Source organism: Rhinatrema bivittatum, chromosome 2 (genome assembly GCF_901001135.1).
Source record: "Rhinatrema bivittatum chromosome 2, aRhiBiv1.1, whole genome shotgun sequence".
Taxonomy (NCBI): Eukaryota; Metazoa; Chordata; class Amphibia; order Gymnophiona; family Rhinatrematidae; genus Rhinatrema; species Rhinatrema bivittatum.
In genome coordinates, this window is record NC_042616.1 from 515,310,016 (window position 1) to 515,328,275 (window position 18,260).

The following is an 18,260-nucleotide window of genomic DNA, read 5'->3' on the forward strand; positions in this document are numbered from 1 at the left end:
TCAGAAATGGCGTCCTGACTCCCCGCTAGACCACCAGGGAGTTTTGGTAAGTCTTGGGGGGGGATTAAGGAGGGTGAGGGGTTTAAATTTTTATTTAGGATCAACAATCGCGATTTCCAACGTATTCAACATAGCTATGTTGAATAAGTTGGAAATCCGATCGTTTTCGCCTCATCACTTTTTTAAGTTAAAAAAAAAAAATAAGTTGCGTTTTACCTATAAGTTCAAAACGAATGCACACCCCTACCTTTCACTTCCCCATAAAGCAGGTGAATACAATAGGAGAGAAATACTATTCTAGGCAAAACATAGAGCTCAAATATCAGTGTCTCTCCTCCATTTGGCTTTGATAGAGTAATAAAGTTCTTACTGCTGGTGTCGCTGTGCATTTGTACTTCAAGAGCATTTCTTCATGAGTCAGAAGACTCCCGTGGTTTTCTAACCAGAGAACTATTTCTTTCTCCCGTCCAGTCTATCTTCCTTGTTATAGTTTATTCTGCATTAACCTTTGTGGAGATATCAATGCATCCAGCCCTAGGAGTGATGGAATGGAAAATGTGGCTTCTGAGTTGACCAATGAAGATTTGTGATGTTTGTAATGCAAATTTCCATTTTAGATGTACTGTTCTCTTCAGAAGTCAGAGTATTTGTAAAAGATTTTATCATTACAGGAACATTTAATATGCTCTTTAAAATGACATATATAAATATATGATTTAAGGTTCATAGTTTTACAGTTTTCCATTTATTTTTAAGTCAATTTCCCTTTCATTTCTATGAAGTTCCATAATCAAAAACTCATTTTGAAAAAATTCAAATGGAAGCATTTAGGATTGGAGTGTAGGAACCTTCCTGGCCTTACTTTGAGCAGTGTCAGAGCATAGTCAATGTGTTCCCTCTGGCATGTTCCAGATGTATATGATTTCATTCAGGGGGACACAGACTGAGAAAAAAAATGACTAAGGATCTTCCATACTGATAATATAATATGTGAGTTGGAGTGGTGACTGTCCTACAATACCACAGAATATTAATGCCCTGTGCTAGACTACACGGGTGCTGCACCTAATATCGTGCTGTGCCCCAGCTCTCTCCTCCTACTGTACAGATCCTTTGTTCTCTCTACTCCAGGCAGAAAAATTCCCATCAAGAGTCAGGGCTTGAGGTGTGAGGGACCCGAGCAAAATATGAGTTTAGCCTTGAGACAATACCATTACTATGTTAAGTTTTGTGTGGAACTTCTTAAAACTGGCCTCCTTCAAGTTTCATATTTTTAACATAGGATGTAAATATTTTTATTAAAACATTTTGGTGAGCACCTTTTGGCCATAAAATGTTCTAAGTCCTATATCTGTGTGACTCATGCCTATTATGTATACTCTTGACTGATTACATCTCATGTATCCAAGTCGCTGTCTTTTTGCCTCCTTTCACTTTACCTGCTTATCCCAGATCACACAGAGATATCTAGGAACTGCAACACTAATTTTATCAGCTTGGCAATTGCGCATGGCTAAATCAGGATTCATTTACACGGGTGTTTAAAAGTTCAAATGTAAAAACATAAGGGAGTCTTAGAAATAAGGAAAAAATCTATATCCAATGATGGGCTAAAAATTTGAACATTCTATGAGATGCAACATATACATAATAACATAGTAAGTGATGGCAGAAAAAGATCTAAGTGGTCCATGCAATCTGCCCAGCACGTTGCCTAGGGTAATAACTGTCTTTCCATGCAGATTACTCCAGTTAACACAGGTTACCCCTTTTTTTATTTCCATCCTTTAAACATTAGGGATCCTCTGTGTTTATCCCATGCCCTTATAAATTCCATTACCATTCTTGTATCCACTACCTCTTCAGGGAAAGCATTCCATGTATCCACCACCCTTTCCATGAAGAAATATTTCCTGATATTGTTTCTAAATCTATCACCTTGGAGCTTCATTTTATGCCCCCTAGTTCTACAGCTTTCTTTTCATTTGAAAAGGTTCCCTTCTTGTGAATCATTAATATCCTTTATGTATTTGAAAGTCTGTATTATATCTCCCCTGTCTCTCCTCTCCTCCAGGGTATACATATTTAGATCCTTAAGGCTCATCTAACAATTCTTCCAATGCAGACCCCCACACTATTTTGGTCACCTTTCTCTGGACCACTTCCATCCTGACTCTATCTTTTGAAAAACGGTCTCCAGAACTGAACACAGTACACCAGATGAAGCCTCACCAAAAACCTGTATATGGGGAATTATCACCTCCTTTTCCTGCTGGTCACGCCTACCTCTATGCAGCCTATCATCTCTCTAACCTTAGCCACCACCTTGTCACATTGCTTCATCACCTTCAGATCATCAGACACTATCACCCCAAGGTCTCTTTCCATGTCCATGCACTTTATTCTTTCACCCTCCATCATAGAGCTCCTTTGGATTTCTGCACCCCAGATACACGACTCTGCACTTCTTGGCATGGAATCTGAGCTGTTAAATCTTCGACCACTACTTGAGCTTTCTTAGATCTCTTTTCTTTCTCTCTACTTCCTCAGGTGTATCCTCTTTGTTGCAGATCTTAGAGTCATCTGCAAAAACGACAAACTTTTCCTTCTAACCATTCCGCTATGTTGTTCAAAAAGATATCAAACAAACAGGCCCCAGAACCAGTCCTTGTGACACTCCACTTATCATGTTTCTCTCCTCAGAGTAAGTTCCATTTACCACCATTCTCTGTCATCTGTCAGTCAATCAATATGTAATCCATTCCATTACTCTCGACCCACTCCCAGGCTTTTAATTTTGTTCACGAGCCTCCCATGTGGCACAGTGTCAAAAGGTTTGCTGAAATCCAGATAAATCACATCAAGTCCTTATCTAATTCTCTAGGTATTAAATCAAACAAATCAAAAAGATTTGTTTCACATGACCTTCCTCTGATAAAGAAACAAGGATTAGATGCCACTGTCTTTTTCAAAACTTTATTGAAGTGGAGACGTATATATTCTTATAGCCCAACTCTGGCTGAGTTTCGCCATTGACAAAACAGCTGCCTCAGGGGCGTCAGGCTTACAGTTTTGCTAGGTTCACCCAAATACTCTCTTCTGTAAATGGGGTTGTAGCTACCTCACTCCCATCAGTAGTCTTGCCAATCAGCAATGGTCCTCCTCCATGGTGTTCTTTAGTGAACATTCATTTGAAATATTTGTTTAATATTTCTGCTTTTTCCTCATCTTTCTCTACACAATGATCCTTGTCTCCTTTAATTCTTACAATACCACCTCTGGCCTTCCTCCTTTCCTTGATACATTTAGAGAAACTTTCTATCACTTGAGGTTTTGCCATCCTGATTTCTTTCCTCATCATTTTCAGCTTCACTAGATATTCTTCTCTGTGTTCCTCTTTGTGTGTTCTTTTGTACTTTTAGAATGCTGATCTTTTTGCCTTTGTTTTTTTTACACTTCTTTGGAGAACCATTGTGGTTTCCTTTTTCTCTTCTTTTTATTTACTTTTCTTATGTAAAGATTTGCTGCCTTTATAATAGCTTCTTTTAATTTGTCCAACTATTGCTCCACTTCACCCAATTTCACCCATTCTCTAGCTCCTCCTCAAGTTACCTCCCCATTTTAACAAACTCTGTGTCTTTGAAATCCAGGAAATTGATCTGCATGCACTTTCTCTCCATCTTGGCTGCTATATCAAACCATACCATCTGATGATCACTAGTGCTCAGGTGGTCATTAACCTGGACATGGACATTAGAGGTACTATCTCCTTTTGTAAGGACCAGGTCCAATATCGCTCTTCCCCTTATGGGTTCCATCACCATTTCTCTAAGCAGAACACCTTAAAGGGTATCCACAATCTCTCCTCTTCTTACAAATTCTGCAGCAGGGATACCCCAATCCACATCTGGAAGATGAAAATCTCCAACATGCAACACCTCTTCCTTTCCTCCTACCTTTTGGCCAGATCCCTGTCCAGTTCTTCTGTCTGATTTGGCAGCCTGGAGACCACACTAGATTAAATGGAAGTGCCTTCATCATTTTTTTCAGACAGCAACAGTGGGGCAGATTTTAAAAGCCAGCTGGATTTACGCGCATAGGGGGGTTATGCTAGCCTAGCCTATTTTGCATAGGCCCGGCGATGCGCACAATGTCCCAGGACACGTGTATGTCCCGGGGCTTGAAAAAAGGGTCTCAGCGGGGGCAGTCTGGGGTGGGGCGGAGGCTTGGCCAGAGAGCTTCGTAGAGCTGCTAGGCTGGGGGATCGCACGCCGGCACTTGGCCGGCGCGTGGAATCTACACCTGCCCAGAGGCAGGCGCAACTTGTAAAATAAAGGTTAGGGGGGGTTTAGATAGGGCTGGGGTTTGGGTTAGGTAGGAGAAGGGAGAGGAAGGTGGGGGGGGCAGAAGGAAAGTTCCCTCCAAGGCCGCTCCGATTTTGGAGTGGCCTTGGAGGGAACGGGGAAAGCCATCAGGGCTCCCCTAGGGCTCGGCGCGTGCAAGGTGTGCTAGTATGCACCCCCTTGCACGCACCGACCTCGGATTTTATAACATGCGCGAGGCTGCGCACGCATGTTATAAAATCGGGCGTATATTTGTGCGCGCCGGGTTGCGCGCACAAATGTACGCCCGTGTGTATGTCTTAAAATCCGACCCGTGCTTCCTCCTTCACCCACACCCCCTGCATTTCAGTTACTAGGATATTGTTTTTGACATAAAGAGCTGTTACTTCGCCTTTTCAACCGTCTCTATCCTTTCTCAACTGGTCATAACCTGGGATGGCCATATCCCATTTATGAGATTCAATGAACCACACCTTTGTAATCAAGCACAGATTTAGGCATTTGCGACATAGGCAACTGTCTCCAGTGCCAAATTTTTGTAGGCGCTGGAGCACCGCCACTGCTGCTATGCCACCATGTCCTGCTACCATGGCACTGCTTCTCTCCAGTAGGCACCGGAAGATGAAGTAAAAATCAGTGTGGGGCCTTCAGGAGCCCTGGTGCTGAATGACCCTAAAGCACCACACCTTCTACTCCTCTTGCACAGGCTTCATGTTACTATGGAAAACAGTGTGAGGGGCAGGGTGCTGCAGGGTCAATCAGCACGCGAGGCTGCTGAAGGCCCCCGCACTGATTTTTACTTCATCTTCCAGCACCTAGAGGAGAGAAGCGGTACCGTAACAGTTATGTGAGGAGAGAGGGGAGGAGGTGTGGGCTGACGGGAGTGTCCCCAACACCACACCACCCCTGTAGGAAGAGGGGGAGGATAACTCTCCTCTCCCATTGTTTATGGGCACTTTCTGTCTTAATCCAGCCCTGTCTGTAATAGCAATGTCCAATATTGTCTTAAAGATTGATATTTCAACAGTATGTCCGGTTAACTTTTGAGTTCGCCTGATAAACTCAAAAGTTTATCAGTGGCAAAATTTTACCCAGGTAGAGTAAGTCTTTACTCAGCTAAAATTTAGCTAGATTAAAAAAAAAAAAAGGAGGTAGGGAGGGGACAATCTGGGGTCATGACTAGAATGTATTCATTTAGTGCCGACATTCAGCATTAGCTCAATACATTTAATAGCGTAAGTCTGATTGGAAAAATCGCTGCCCTAAAGTTACCCAGGTAGCTTTACCCAGATTATTTTATTCAGATATATACAACATCAGACTGATCCAGTTAAGTTATCACTAACAACCAATTGAATATCAAGCTATTCTTGGTTTTTGTTCTGAATTATTTCTCTGCCTTAAACTATTTGCCAGATTAAGTGGACCTGGTTTATCAAAGATTTATCTCAAAGCCATACCATGAGAGAATGCCTTTTATAAATCTGCATACTGTGGAGGCAGTGCATGCAAATCTCTCTCATGCATATTCATTGTGGATATCCTGAAGACCACACTGGCTAGGTGTGTTCTGAAGATTGCTTGAGAACCACTGGGCTATGCACCTTTCTAAAAGCATTCGAATTACATTTATTTATAAGCATAACATTTAGCATGCAGCCTGTTTCTGACAATAGATTCCCCTCCATATTAACCTGTTCCAACAGGATGGGAACTCTGTTCACTGATTCCCTCCTGGGGGAAATATTTTGATGTCCACTATTTTATTTTTCTTTGCAATCTCTGCATTTGGCTGCTTGCAGAGCAATGCCTTTGATTTCAAGACAGCCTCTTATTGAATCGGAAATTGGGCTCCATTCTGTCAGCAGGTAAATAGTCTTAAATCCTTCATGTTTTTGTCAGGGCAAAGCAGAGATGAAAAGCATTGCTTTATATTCCAAGTTCATAGAGGCAACTCAGTTGCTGTGCTCAAGTGTTTTTTCTCTCTCTATTAAAGGCTCAATCACAATGGTGCTTTAATAAGCTTCATTGATTTAAAGCTAATTTGCACTTGGCTTGAAGGCCAGGGTCTGCAGTCAAAGTTAAGGACCTTTAAATAAAAAGTCAACCTGAAAAGCTTAAGGTATACTGTATTGTTTGCTGTTTTCAAGAATGACCGTCCTCTAAATGTTCTGCAAATTAACTGTGTGCAAGAAAAAGTACAAAAAAAGATGATGATTAAATAACCTTTGAGTGCCGAATTACAAGGTACTGTGACAGACATTCATCTATCTTGCAAATTGTCAGTGTTGACTTGTTCAATTTTTTTTTCTTGGTCTCAACAGGACATAATCTAATTGCTAGTCTGATTATGAAATACTATAATTACCATCAGTGGGAACTTTTAGCATTTATTTTTCTTGCAGTGAAAACATCTTCTTGACCATATTATGAAATGAAGAAGGTGATGAAATATTGTGGGCCTCCAGTCTGATAAAGTTAGGGAAAGAATTTAGTCAGCTAGACTATCAAATATTAACCAGTTGGTAGCTTGAGAATATGCAGACATAGTTTTCCAGGCATCTTTCTAATATCCTAATTTTGTTTTCAAAACTGAATTATATGTTAATGGGCTTATTTTCACTGCCTCCAAATCAATGGAAAACAGATTATGGAAACTGATTGTCTTAAAAAAAATTATCTTTTGTATGCACACCCAACTAAAGAATTGTGAGAAATCATTTTATTTCTAAATTAGACAATGCATCACCATACAGCGTAGCTGGAGTTTGCACATGCATAGTACAGAATTTTCTGCAATAGTTTCAAAAGTGCTAATTCAACCTCTTTTGGTAAAATGATCAAAAAGAGGAGTAGGCCCAAGTGATGGACTACACAGAACATCTTCATCTTTTTTTTTTTCTTGAGGGACTTGATTCTCCCAAATTCAGAAGGCACATAAGAGGGATATAGTAATGGAGGGTGCGAGTACCAAGTTATTTTAATTAAATAAATAAATAAATAAATAAATAAATAGATAGATAGATAGATAGATAGATAGATAGATAGATAGATAGATAAATGTTACAGAGGGTTTTCTTATCCTGCAAAAAAAAACAAACATTCAGTTTTGAGTGAACTGGGAGCCTCATAGGGTACGATGATACAGCTGAGCAAAAACAGAGTACGGATTTTGAAAGATTTATAGGTCAGGGTTAGTATCCTGAATTTGGTCTGGAAGTGTGTTCATAGCTAGTGTAGGCTTTTCAGAAGGGGGCTGATGTGGCTAAACTTATGTACCTTCATTATCACCTGGACAGTGGCATTCTGAATAAGCTGTAAGTGGTGGTTCAAGGTGTTGTGGATTCCCACACACAGTGCATTACATTAGTCCAGGTGAGAAATGGCAGTGGTGCTAATAGCTGCTATGAAGACAATGTTGTCCAGTAGTGGTTGGAAGTAGTGGAGTTGGCTGAAATAGAAGAAAGCTGATTTAATTACTTCTTGGACCTGGGCTTTGATGGAGAGTTGTGCATCTAGTGTGAAGCCAAACTTTTGAGCTGAGCTGAAGGGTTGTTCCACCAGATTACTTTTAGGGGGAAGTAGTCAACATTTTTTTTCCCAACCCAGAGCATCTCTGTCTTTTGGAGGTTGAATTTTAGTTTATTTTGGAGTAGCCAGTTTGATATTTTCTCTAAGGATTCAGTGAGGCGAGTAATCATTTGACCTTGGTTATTATCTAAAGGGATTAGGAGCTGGATGTCATTCTTATGGGAATAATGGGTGATATGGCATCCATATGGCAGATGAAATTTAATGTGGAAAAGTGCAAGGTGTTGCATATAGGGAAAAATAACCCATGCTGTACTTACACGATGTTAGGTTCCATTTTAGGAGTTACCACCCAGGAAAAAGATCTGGGCGTCATAGTTGATATTTCATTGAAATCAGCTCAGTGTGCTGTGGTGGTCAAAAAATCAAACAGAATGTTAGGAATTATTAGGAGGGGAATGGCAAATAAAATGGAGGATGTCATAATACCTCTGTATCACTCCATGGTTAGACTGCACCTTGAATACTGTGTGCAATTCTGGTTGCTGCATCTCAAAAAAGATATAGTTACACTAGAGAAAGTACAGAGAAGGGCAACCAAAATGATAAAGGGGATAGAACAGCAGGGCCAATCAAGAGCATTAGGCGCCCTAGGCAAACCTTCTGCCTTCCCCCTCCCCTCTCCCCCCTCCACCAGGTCCGGCCCTGACCTCATTCACTCAGACAGGCCCCCTCTCTTACACACACTTAGGTTCCTTGACTCATTCACACCCACACCCTTACACAGGCTCCCTCCATCTCTCTCACTAATGCCATTGCTCTCTCATACACATATAATCCCTCTCACTCACACAAACACACACACAAAGAGAGATACCATTTGTGGCCCACCAAGACTCTGTTTCTCTCAGCCTCGAGCAGGATGGGAGCTGCTCGCGGCCTGCCAAGTGTCTGCTTTTTTAGGCCATAAGCAGGATATGTGCTGCTCATGGCACACTGCGTCTCTGCTTCTCTCAGCCATGAGCAGGATGGGCATTGATCACAGCCTGCCATGTGTCTGCATTTCTCGGCTACGAGCAGGATGGATGCTGCTCGCAGCATGCCGAATCTCTACTCCTCTTGGCCGTGAGTGGGTTGGGCTCCGCTCAAGGCCCCATATGGCTGCTCTTTGCTGCCCGCTAATGGCTAGATCCTTAGACGACCACCTAGTTCACCTATTGGGACGCCCCAGCCCTGTGGAATGGCTCTCTTATGAGGGAAGGCTAAAGAGGTTAGGGCTTCTTGGTGGGGAAAGTTAAAATCCATTAAAATGGTTCTTGCACCACTGATTCATTATCTACTAAGTATGGCAACGGATCTCCTTACACAAAGCTTCTACAGTTCCCTGGATAAGAGGTTATCGTATTTTTTTGGGCTGGTAAACCTCCCTGAATTGCAATGTAGAAATTGAAATTGACTAAGGAATTACTGATTTTCCTTCTTATCATAAGGCCTTTTTGACTAGTTACGGTATTAAGTGGTTGGTCCTAGAAGAAGAGCTTCCCATTCTGCCTAACTGGTTTCTTTTTGAATGGGAATTATGCGACCCCTTCTTGTTACAACTGCTCCCAGGTATGAAACTTCTGTTTTATCTCCGAGGTATTCCCACAATTTATGCCAGTCATAAAATGTTGCGGGCTTTTGACTTATTAGTAAAAGGGAAAGTGAATATAAGACATTATGCATCACTTTGGTTCAGTCCTGCTCTCTTAATTGCTAATTCCATGATTAACTAGCCCATTTGGCAGAGGAATGGGATTTGGACCATTGGCCATGTCTTAGATGAGAAAGATTTAGTCTCATTTTCTACCTTACAGGGTCATTCTTTATTCTGCGATGTGCTGGTATCGCATGTGGTACCAGCTGCATCGCAGTGGTATTATTCTAATTAGAGGAAGGGGAGGAGTGTAGGCAGGGTTTGGGCGGAATTATATCCTGGCAGTGCTGCGGGTGACAATGTTTTCACATTATTGCCAGCAGCACCGTGGGAAATAACTATACCTTTTCCTGTGGTGCTATGGGGGCGATAGTGTGTGGCATGGCCGCACCGCAGTGGGCGAAACCGCATCGCTGTAATGTGGCCAGCTGCCCACTATCATCCACTCACCCCTTTTTTTTTTCGTGCCTCATCACTCTGATATAAATATAGCAGAATGATGAATCTAGGGGTAAGTTAGCAAGTTTAATTTACCCTCATGTCAATTTTTTCATTGGCTTCAAATACAACATTCTTGCATCATAGCACTATTCCCAACGACCAATTTGATCAAACCCCGGACCTCTTTACATTGACTTTACAATTTTGTTTAGCAGTGCATGAGGCCTCTCAAGAATACAAAGAATTGAGAGCTCTATCTTCCTCCAGATGTGTAGGGTTTAAAAAAGGCATAGGAAAATGATCTTTCTATATCTCCTGAAGTTTTTTAATTGGAGAGAGCAATAGTTGAGTATTATGAAACCTTTTTTTATCAGCTAGCATTCCTCAATCTTTATATTTTTTCACTCACTGTACCACCTGGACTCCATTGAAACTCTTTAAGGCTGGCTTGACCTCCACTAAATCTTGCTGGCATTGCTTTTCTTAAGATGGTATGTTGGAAACACATGTTATTTCCATGTGCAAATATGTTTCCTTTTTGATCTCAAGTGTGGGATTATGTTAGTAATATCTTTCACTCCCTGGGAAGATGTCTTATCCAATTATAGTTCTCCACTCACAATATTTTGCTGACACTTTACCCAAATCTGCCTGTAAGATTTTAGTTATTCTTTTAGCAGTTGCTCTATAGTCTGTTCTAAGTAATTGAAGAATCACTATTTCTTAAATATATGCTTTTGGTGGAACTCTGTTTGCTTAATTTACAGATATGAAACTGCCCGCAATGGGCAAGCTTCAACATAAGGCTAAAATTCAAACTGTTTCGAAATCTATCTCTGAATTTTTGATGCTTTATTGTTTTGGACAGTGGATAATGTTATCTAGTATGCTTTAATTATTTAAACTTCCTTCTTATAGAAATGAAATGATGGCAGAAGAAGACCAACAGCCCATCCAGTCTGCCCAGCAAGTTTCGCACTTTTTTTTTCTCGTACTTATCTGTTACTCTTGGCTCTTAGTAACCTTTTGGTTCTATTCCATTCCATCCCCACCATTAATGTAGAGAGCAGTGTTGGAACTGCATCTAAGTGAAATATCTAGCTTAATTAGTTAGGAGTAGTAACCGCCGCAGTAAGCAAACTACACCCATGCTTATTTGTTTACCCAGACTATGTAATTTAGTCCTTGTTGGTTGTTGTCTGTATATAGATCCACTTTTCTTCATTCCCCTGCCATTGAAGCAGAGAGCTATGCTGGATATGCGTGAAGTATCAGTCTTTCTCCTCTGCCGTTGAAGCAGAGAGCTATGCTGGCTTTACATTGAAAGTGAAGTATCAGACTTATTTGGTTTGGGGTAGTAACCGCCGTAACAAGCAAGCTACTCCCCGCTATTTTGTGAATGCAAATCCTTTTTTCCACATTTCCTCTTACCGTTGAAGCTTAGAGCAATGTTGGAGTTGCATTAACCATGTGTATGTTTATTGAATAAGGGTATTATCTCCAGATAGTAGCCGTCATACCCGTGAGCCACCCACTCTTCATTCACGTCCTCTAGATTTTATGGATCCACAGTGTTTATCCCACACCCCTTTGAAGTCCTTCACAGTTCTGGTCTTCACCACTTCCTCCGAAAGGGTATTCCAGGCATCCACCACCCTCTCCGTGAAGAAATACTTCCTGACATTGGTTCTGAGTCTTCCTCCCTGGAGCTTCAAATCGTGACCCCTGGTTCTGATGATTTTTTTCCGACAGAAAAGGTTTGTCATTGTCTTTGGATCATTAAAACCTTTCTAGTATCTGAAAGTCTGTATCATATCACCTCTGCTCCTCCTTTCCTCCAGGGTGTACATATTTAGATTCTTCAATCTCTCCTCATTAGTCATTCGATGAAGACCCTCCACCTTTTTGGTTGCCCTTCTCTGGACCGCCTCCATCTTGTCTCTGTCTCTTTGGAGATACGGTCTCCAGAACTGAACAGAGTACTCCAGGTGAGGCCTCACCAAGGACCTATACAAGGGGATAATCACTTCCCTTTTCTTACTCGATATTCCTCTCTCTTTGCAGCCCAGAATTCTTCTGGCTTTAGCTATCGCCTTGTCACATTGTTTCGCCGACTTCAGATCATTAGACACTATCACCCCAAGGTCTCTCTCCTGCTCCGTGCACATCAGCCTTTCTCCCCCCATCAAATACAGTTCATTCGTATTTCCACTCCCCATATGCATGACTCTGCACTTCTTGTCATTGAATCTCAGCTGCCATACCTTCGACCACTCGCATAATGGGGAATAAAAGAGCGGTAGTAATTGGCGAAACCCAAAAACCATTGGAGTGCCTTCAGTCCCGATGGTTGCGGCCATACTCCAAGAAAGGAAGAGATTCCCACTCGAAGAGACACTTTTTGAGCTTGGCATAAAATCTGTTTTCTCTTAGGCGTTGAAGTACCTGGACGACATGCTGACGGTGAGTGGCGAGGGAATCAGAGAAGATCAAGATGTTGTTGAGGTACACGACCACACAACAATATAACAGGTCACAGAGTATTTCGTTCATGGTGTTTGAAACACCGCTGGGGCATTGCAGAGCCCGAAAGGCATCACTAGGTACTCATAATGGCTGTCTCGGATGTTGAAGGCTGTTTTCCATTCGTCTCTCTCCTTGATGCAGATCAGATTATATGCCTCCCCGGAGATCCAACTTGGTAAAGATTTTCGCGCCTTGCAGATGATTGAAAAGCTTGGAGATCAGGGGCAAGGGGTACCGGTCCTTGATGGTTATGGCGTTCAGGCCCCGGTAGTCAATACAAGGGCGAAGGGTTCTATCCTTCTTCGCAAATAAGAAGAAACCGGCCCCCGCCGGAGATGTTGACTTGCGGATGAAGCCCCTCTCCAGATTTTCTTTGATGTACTGAGACATGGATTGAGCCTCCGAGGGTGAAAGGGCATAAATACGGCCCTGAGGAGGTTCTGTGCCAGAAAGGAGATTAATGGCACAGTCGAACGGTCGATGAGGCGGAAGTGTCTCGGCCTTCCACTTGGAAAAGACGTCTGAGTACGCAGCATAGGAGGCTGGCAGGCCTTGGAGACTGGCAAGGGCGGTGGAGCATTGAACTGGATTTAGAATACATTAGTGCAGAACTTCCCAACTGTGTGTCAGGACTCCAAATGGGGTCACAAAACCTTCAGCTGGGGTTATAAGTGCCTCACATGGCAGCATTCTTCAGGCACCAGCAGCAACAGTAGCATTAGCAGTGGATATAAGCATTTGGGGCCTGTGAGCCAGCATGCACTCATAAGCCTTACAGTGGCACTGCATTTGCATGAATTCAGGTGGTAACAAGAAGCCCTGTATGAGAAGGGATCCAGGCCACTGCAGAGCTTGTGAGCTTATACTAGCCCACAGGCCCTGTATTGACTTTCATTAGTAATGTTGCTGTTGCCACTTGCAAATCACCATTCGGCTTGGGACCAGCAGTAAGGCAAGGGGAGGGCTTTATGTACATGGGCCAGTAGAGATTGCCATTGATCCTGTCTCCTCACTCACCACTGCGCCTACCAAATGCATTGCCCCGTCATCAGCCTTGCCCTCCCCAACATTGTCATCCACCTTTAACCCAGGACCCAAATAAAAATGTTCCCTCTGACCCTGGCCTTGGGAGTATTTGTAGGAGGGGCTATTTGAAGGGAGAGTTGTGAGGAAGGAGGGGATAAGTGGAGAGAAATGAGCTGTGGAGGGTGAAAGAGGGGGGAGAGGATCAGCTGAGGTTATAAAAAGGACTTGGGGTAAAAGGATCAGCTGGAGGTCGCAAAACAGGGTTGGAGGTGATGAGAAAGAGGGGTTGGGCTTGGGAGGTGAGAGGAAGCGGTTGAGAGTGGTGGGTACACTGGAAGAGAGGAGGTTCTCTGGAGCGGCTGTAACTGAGAGAGAGGATTGACTGAAGAGGATGGATGTGGAGTGAGGATCAGCTGAAGTCTGGGAAGGGTGAGAGTATAGTGATGGTTGGAGATGCACCCCTGCTAATTTGTTTTGGTCATCTTCTGGGGTAATGTGAATTTTCAAGTTCTAAAATGGAGTCAAACTACTTAAAAGTTGGAGAAACCCTGCATTAGTGGATGCAGAGAAAAACTGGCATCTAACAGCACAAAAATGAAGAAATATCATATGCAATTAGACTTTGGTGAGCATACAGGAAAAAGGTGTGGTAGGTATGTTTTCTCCACCTACTATTTAACATTTGCTGGCTAAGGCCTAAAATTTAACTCCTGCCTTGGACCAAGTATTAACATTTTAGAATGCAGAGTATCTGAAAGCAATCTGCTTTGACTTGTCTGAAAGGTGGAATATAAATAAAATAAAATAAATTTAAAATACATTATTGAAAGGGCTCAGCTGCCAGCATGCATTGTGGCTGAAAGACGAATGTGATGTACTAGAGATGACATTGTAAACGTTTACCCACAGGTGCTGAGATATAACACATCATCCCACATTTATCCATGGAAATGAAGAAGACTCTTTTTGGAACATTCTACATAAGTCCACATTTTTTCATTCCACACAAATCTCTTCTCAAGTAAAAGGGTAACATATGACAACTGTTGTTCACATATTGTTGGATACCTCACAATGTATAAGACACAGTAGGTTTATAGTGTTGCATAAAGGGTCAGTCCCCAAGGTAAAGACATGATTATTATGACCATTGCTTTTTGCTGTGGTTGCTTTGGCCAAGTATCACTACCGTCTTTTTGAATCTTGAACCAGAAGAGCAATCTGGGAGTTGAGGGTTTTATTGAGGTCAACAATTTATTTTATTTAACTACAGAGCTCCCTTCAGATAGCTTGGAGACTCTCTCACACTAGGTCACTCTGCCATTCTACTTCCAAGTAGGCTTGCACTATTATGGAGGTGTCCCCACCTGATTCTCTGTTTTCATGGGGGTCCCACTATAAAGGCCTCTCATTTCTTCATATAACGTACACAAGGTATCTCCAGAATCAGGGCTGGCACATTTCCTTTCCTTTCCTGACATCCAGAGGATGGATACAGTGTGGGGCTGGGATGCTTTAGGGGTGATAGATAGAGATGTGACTGCTGCAACAGGAGGAGTTACGGGATATGTGGAATCAATACAGTACAGTAGGGAGACATTTTATTTATTTTATTTTTGAATTTAGCTCATGCATTTTCATTTGTAGATCAAGACAAGTTACAGTCAGGTACTATAGCTTGGTCACTATCCTTAGAGGGTTTACAATCTAAAGGGGTTTACAATGCAGATGAGAAAAACACCACTGGGACTTCCAAAGCTGAATTAGATTTGGACAGCACATTTTTTTTTATTTTTTATTTTTTATTTTTTTATATACCAACATTCAAGACGGTAGTCCCATCCTGCTGGTTCACAAGAAACAGGGGTGCAATTAAATAAACTTTACAATTTGAACAATAGTGCAGAAAAGCAGTTACATGTAACAGGGAATCAATAACTTGGGGTAAGAAGGAAAATGAATGCACATGATATTTTGCCCCATGAAAAAATTCTGTGATAAAAAAATATCACAGGGAACTTGCTCAAAAATCACACCCAGGGCCACACCCAGGGCCACACACAGGGAACTTGCTCAAAAATCACTCCCAGGGCCACTATCTTCTTAAAAGGCCCTAAGACCCCCCAACAGATGGCTGGCATCATGTTGGGTTGAGCGAGCAGAGCTTAGGGGACACTCTAGTCCCCAACAGACCACCAGTATACCTGGAGGGGAGGACAAGGGTGGGTCAGATGTTTGAGGGTGGGATGGCAGGCTGCTACTATGGGGGCAGGGCCATATTTGAATCAAGGGGTTGCTTTTTTGAAAAGGGGGATTGGGTTGGGAGAGGCAGTGTCACCACATGACTTTTAAATTTATTTTTCTCAACTTTTTTCATTTGTGGTCATCTTTAGAGGCAGCTGGGGGGTGGGCAGGGGTCTCACAGGGGCCTTTTAGACATTTGGGGACCTTTAAGTAACATCCTAGGAGTATTGGGATATGAGTTAGCATCCCTATGCCCCCAGGAAAAGTTAGTTATAACTCCTGAATTGAAGCTAATTTTCAGACTAATAACGCAGCTTGTGTTTTTTGAGGCAAGACTTGTTATTTTATGTACATAAAATTACCTAACAATGAGCTGTTTTGCATGCATTTGCAAAATGTATGGATGCAAAGCAGTTCATTAACATACCTGCATTATTTGAGGTAAAATATGATGCGATATTACCATAATAAATGCTTAGGGCCGGATTTTAAAAGCCCTGCGCTCGTAAATCCGGCCGGATTTACGCGCGCAGGGCACTCGCGCGCCGGCGCACCTATTTTGCATAGGCCGCCGGCGTGCGCACAGCCCCGGGACGCACGTAAGTCCTGGGGCTTCGTAAAAGGGGCAGGGAGGGGGCGTGTCTGTGGGCGTGTCCGGGGTCAGGGGCGGTTCAGGGCGGGACCGGGGCGTGGTGCCGGCCCAGGGGCATGGTCAAGGCCTCCGGACCAGCCCCTGGGTCGGGTGATGGTGCGCCAGCAGCCCGCTGGCGCACGCAGATTTACACCTGCTTTTGGTAGGCGTAAATCTGCCAACAAAGGTAGGGGGGGTTAGATAGGGCCGGGGGGGTGGGTTAGGTAGAGGAAGGGAGGGGAGGTGAGGGGAGGCGGAAGGAAAGTTCCCTCCGAGGCCGCTCTGATTTCGGAGCAGCCTTGGAGGGAACAGGCAGCGCGCGCTGGGCTCGGCATGCGCAGGTTGCACAAATGTGCACCCCCTTGCGCGCGCCAACCCCAGATTTTATAAGATATGTGCAGCTACACGCGTATCTTATAAAATCCAGCGTACTTTTGTTTGCGCCTGGTGCACGAACAAAAGAACGCGTGCGCATAAATTTATAAAATCTACTCCTTAATGTGGGTTAGTAAATATACCCCCTGAGGCAATAGAGGGTGAAGTGACTTGTCAAGGCCACAAGAAATATCAGTGGGATTTAAACTCTGGCTTTCCCAGTTCTCAGCCTGCTGTTTTAACCACTAGATTACAGAGAGCAACAGAGAAGGGAGATTGGATTCAACAAAGGAATACAACACACACTTGAACATTGCAAAAATATATCGGCATTTATTTACACAATGTAAATGTATTCCAAGTAATAGGTTAGTAGACTACGAAGGGTTTTTGCTGTCTTTGATATTGTTTAGGGCGACAAAACAGGATTTGCAGCCAGATGTCCAAATAGTATCCTTTATTGGGTAGTAACACGAGTAAATGAACATGCCCAACTCTGGCCGAGTTTCGCCCTCTTACAATGGGGCTACGTCAGGGGCTCAACTTGAATCGTGTTATGATGAAAATCAAGTCAACAAGGGAAAGCCATACTGCCGCCCGTGTTTTGCTGTTATTAACTACACCAAAGAATATCGGCATATTTGCAACCCTTGTATCGATTATGAAATGAGAAACTGAGGTACCGCTGTCATTAAGAGTTTACTAACCAGCCTTTCCATAACCTTTGTTGCATAGTCTTTTTTAAGACTTGGATTTTCATCATAACACGATTCAAGTTGAGCCCCTGACGTAGCCCCATTGTAAGAGGGCGAAACTTGGCCAGAGTTGGGCATTGTTCATTTACTCGTGTTACTACCCAATAAAGGATACTATTTGGACATCTGGCTGCTAATCCTGTTTTGGTCGCCCTCACGGCTTTGTTAGACAGCCTTCCTTGCTGTTTTTCTTCAGTCCTTCACTTTGATATTGTTAGGGCAGCCTAAGAACACAGTGCTCCAAGGTTTCAGACCAAACGCTGTCTGGACCTTAGTGCTTCTCCGTGTATTTATTTTGTTATATATTTGTTTATTTTATAAAACTGAACTGCAATTCCATTGCAGAAACATTGGTTACATAAAAAATAAGACATAAAAATATGCAACAATACATTATAAAACACTGCAAATATCCTCCACATACATGGCCCACAAATAGGCCAACCATAGAATCCTATCATATTACAAATAGCAGTATAATATCATAAGCCCTCTACAATTCTTACAAAAAAGATCAAACCACCATGGCCTTTAGACAGGGAACACAGAAACTTCTTGTTTCCAAAGGCCCTGAGTAAAGAGCCAGACCTTAATATGCTTCTAAAAACACAAGTTAATTGGGCTACAATGTAGTTCTAAGGGAGCAGTGTTCCACAAAATAGAGGCAAAGACACTCTGCCTTGTCTGAGACA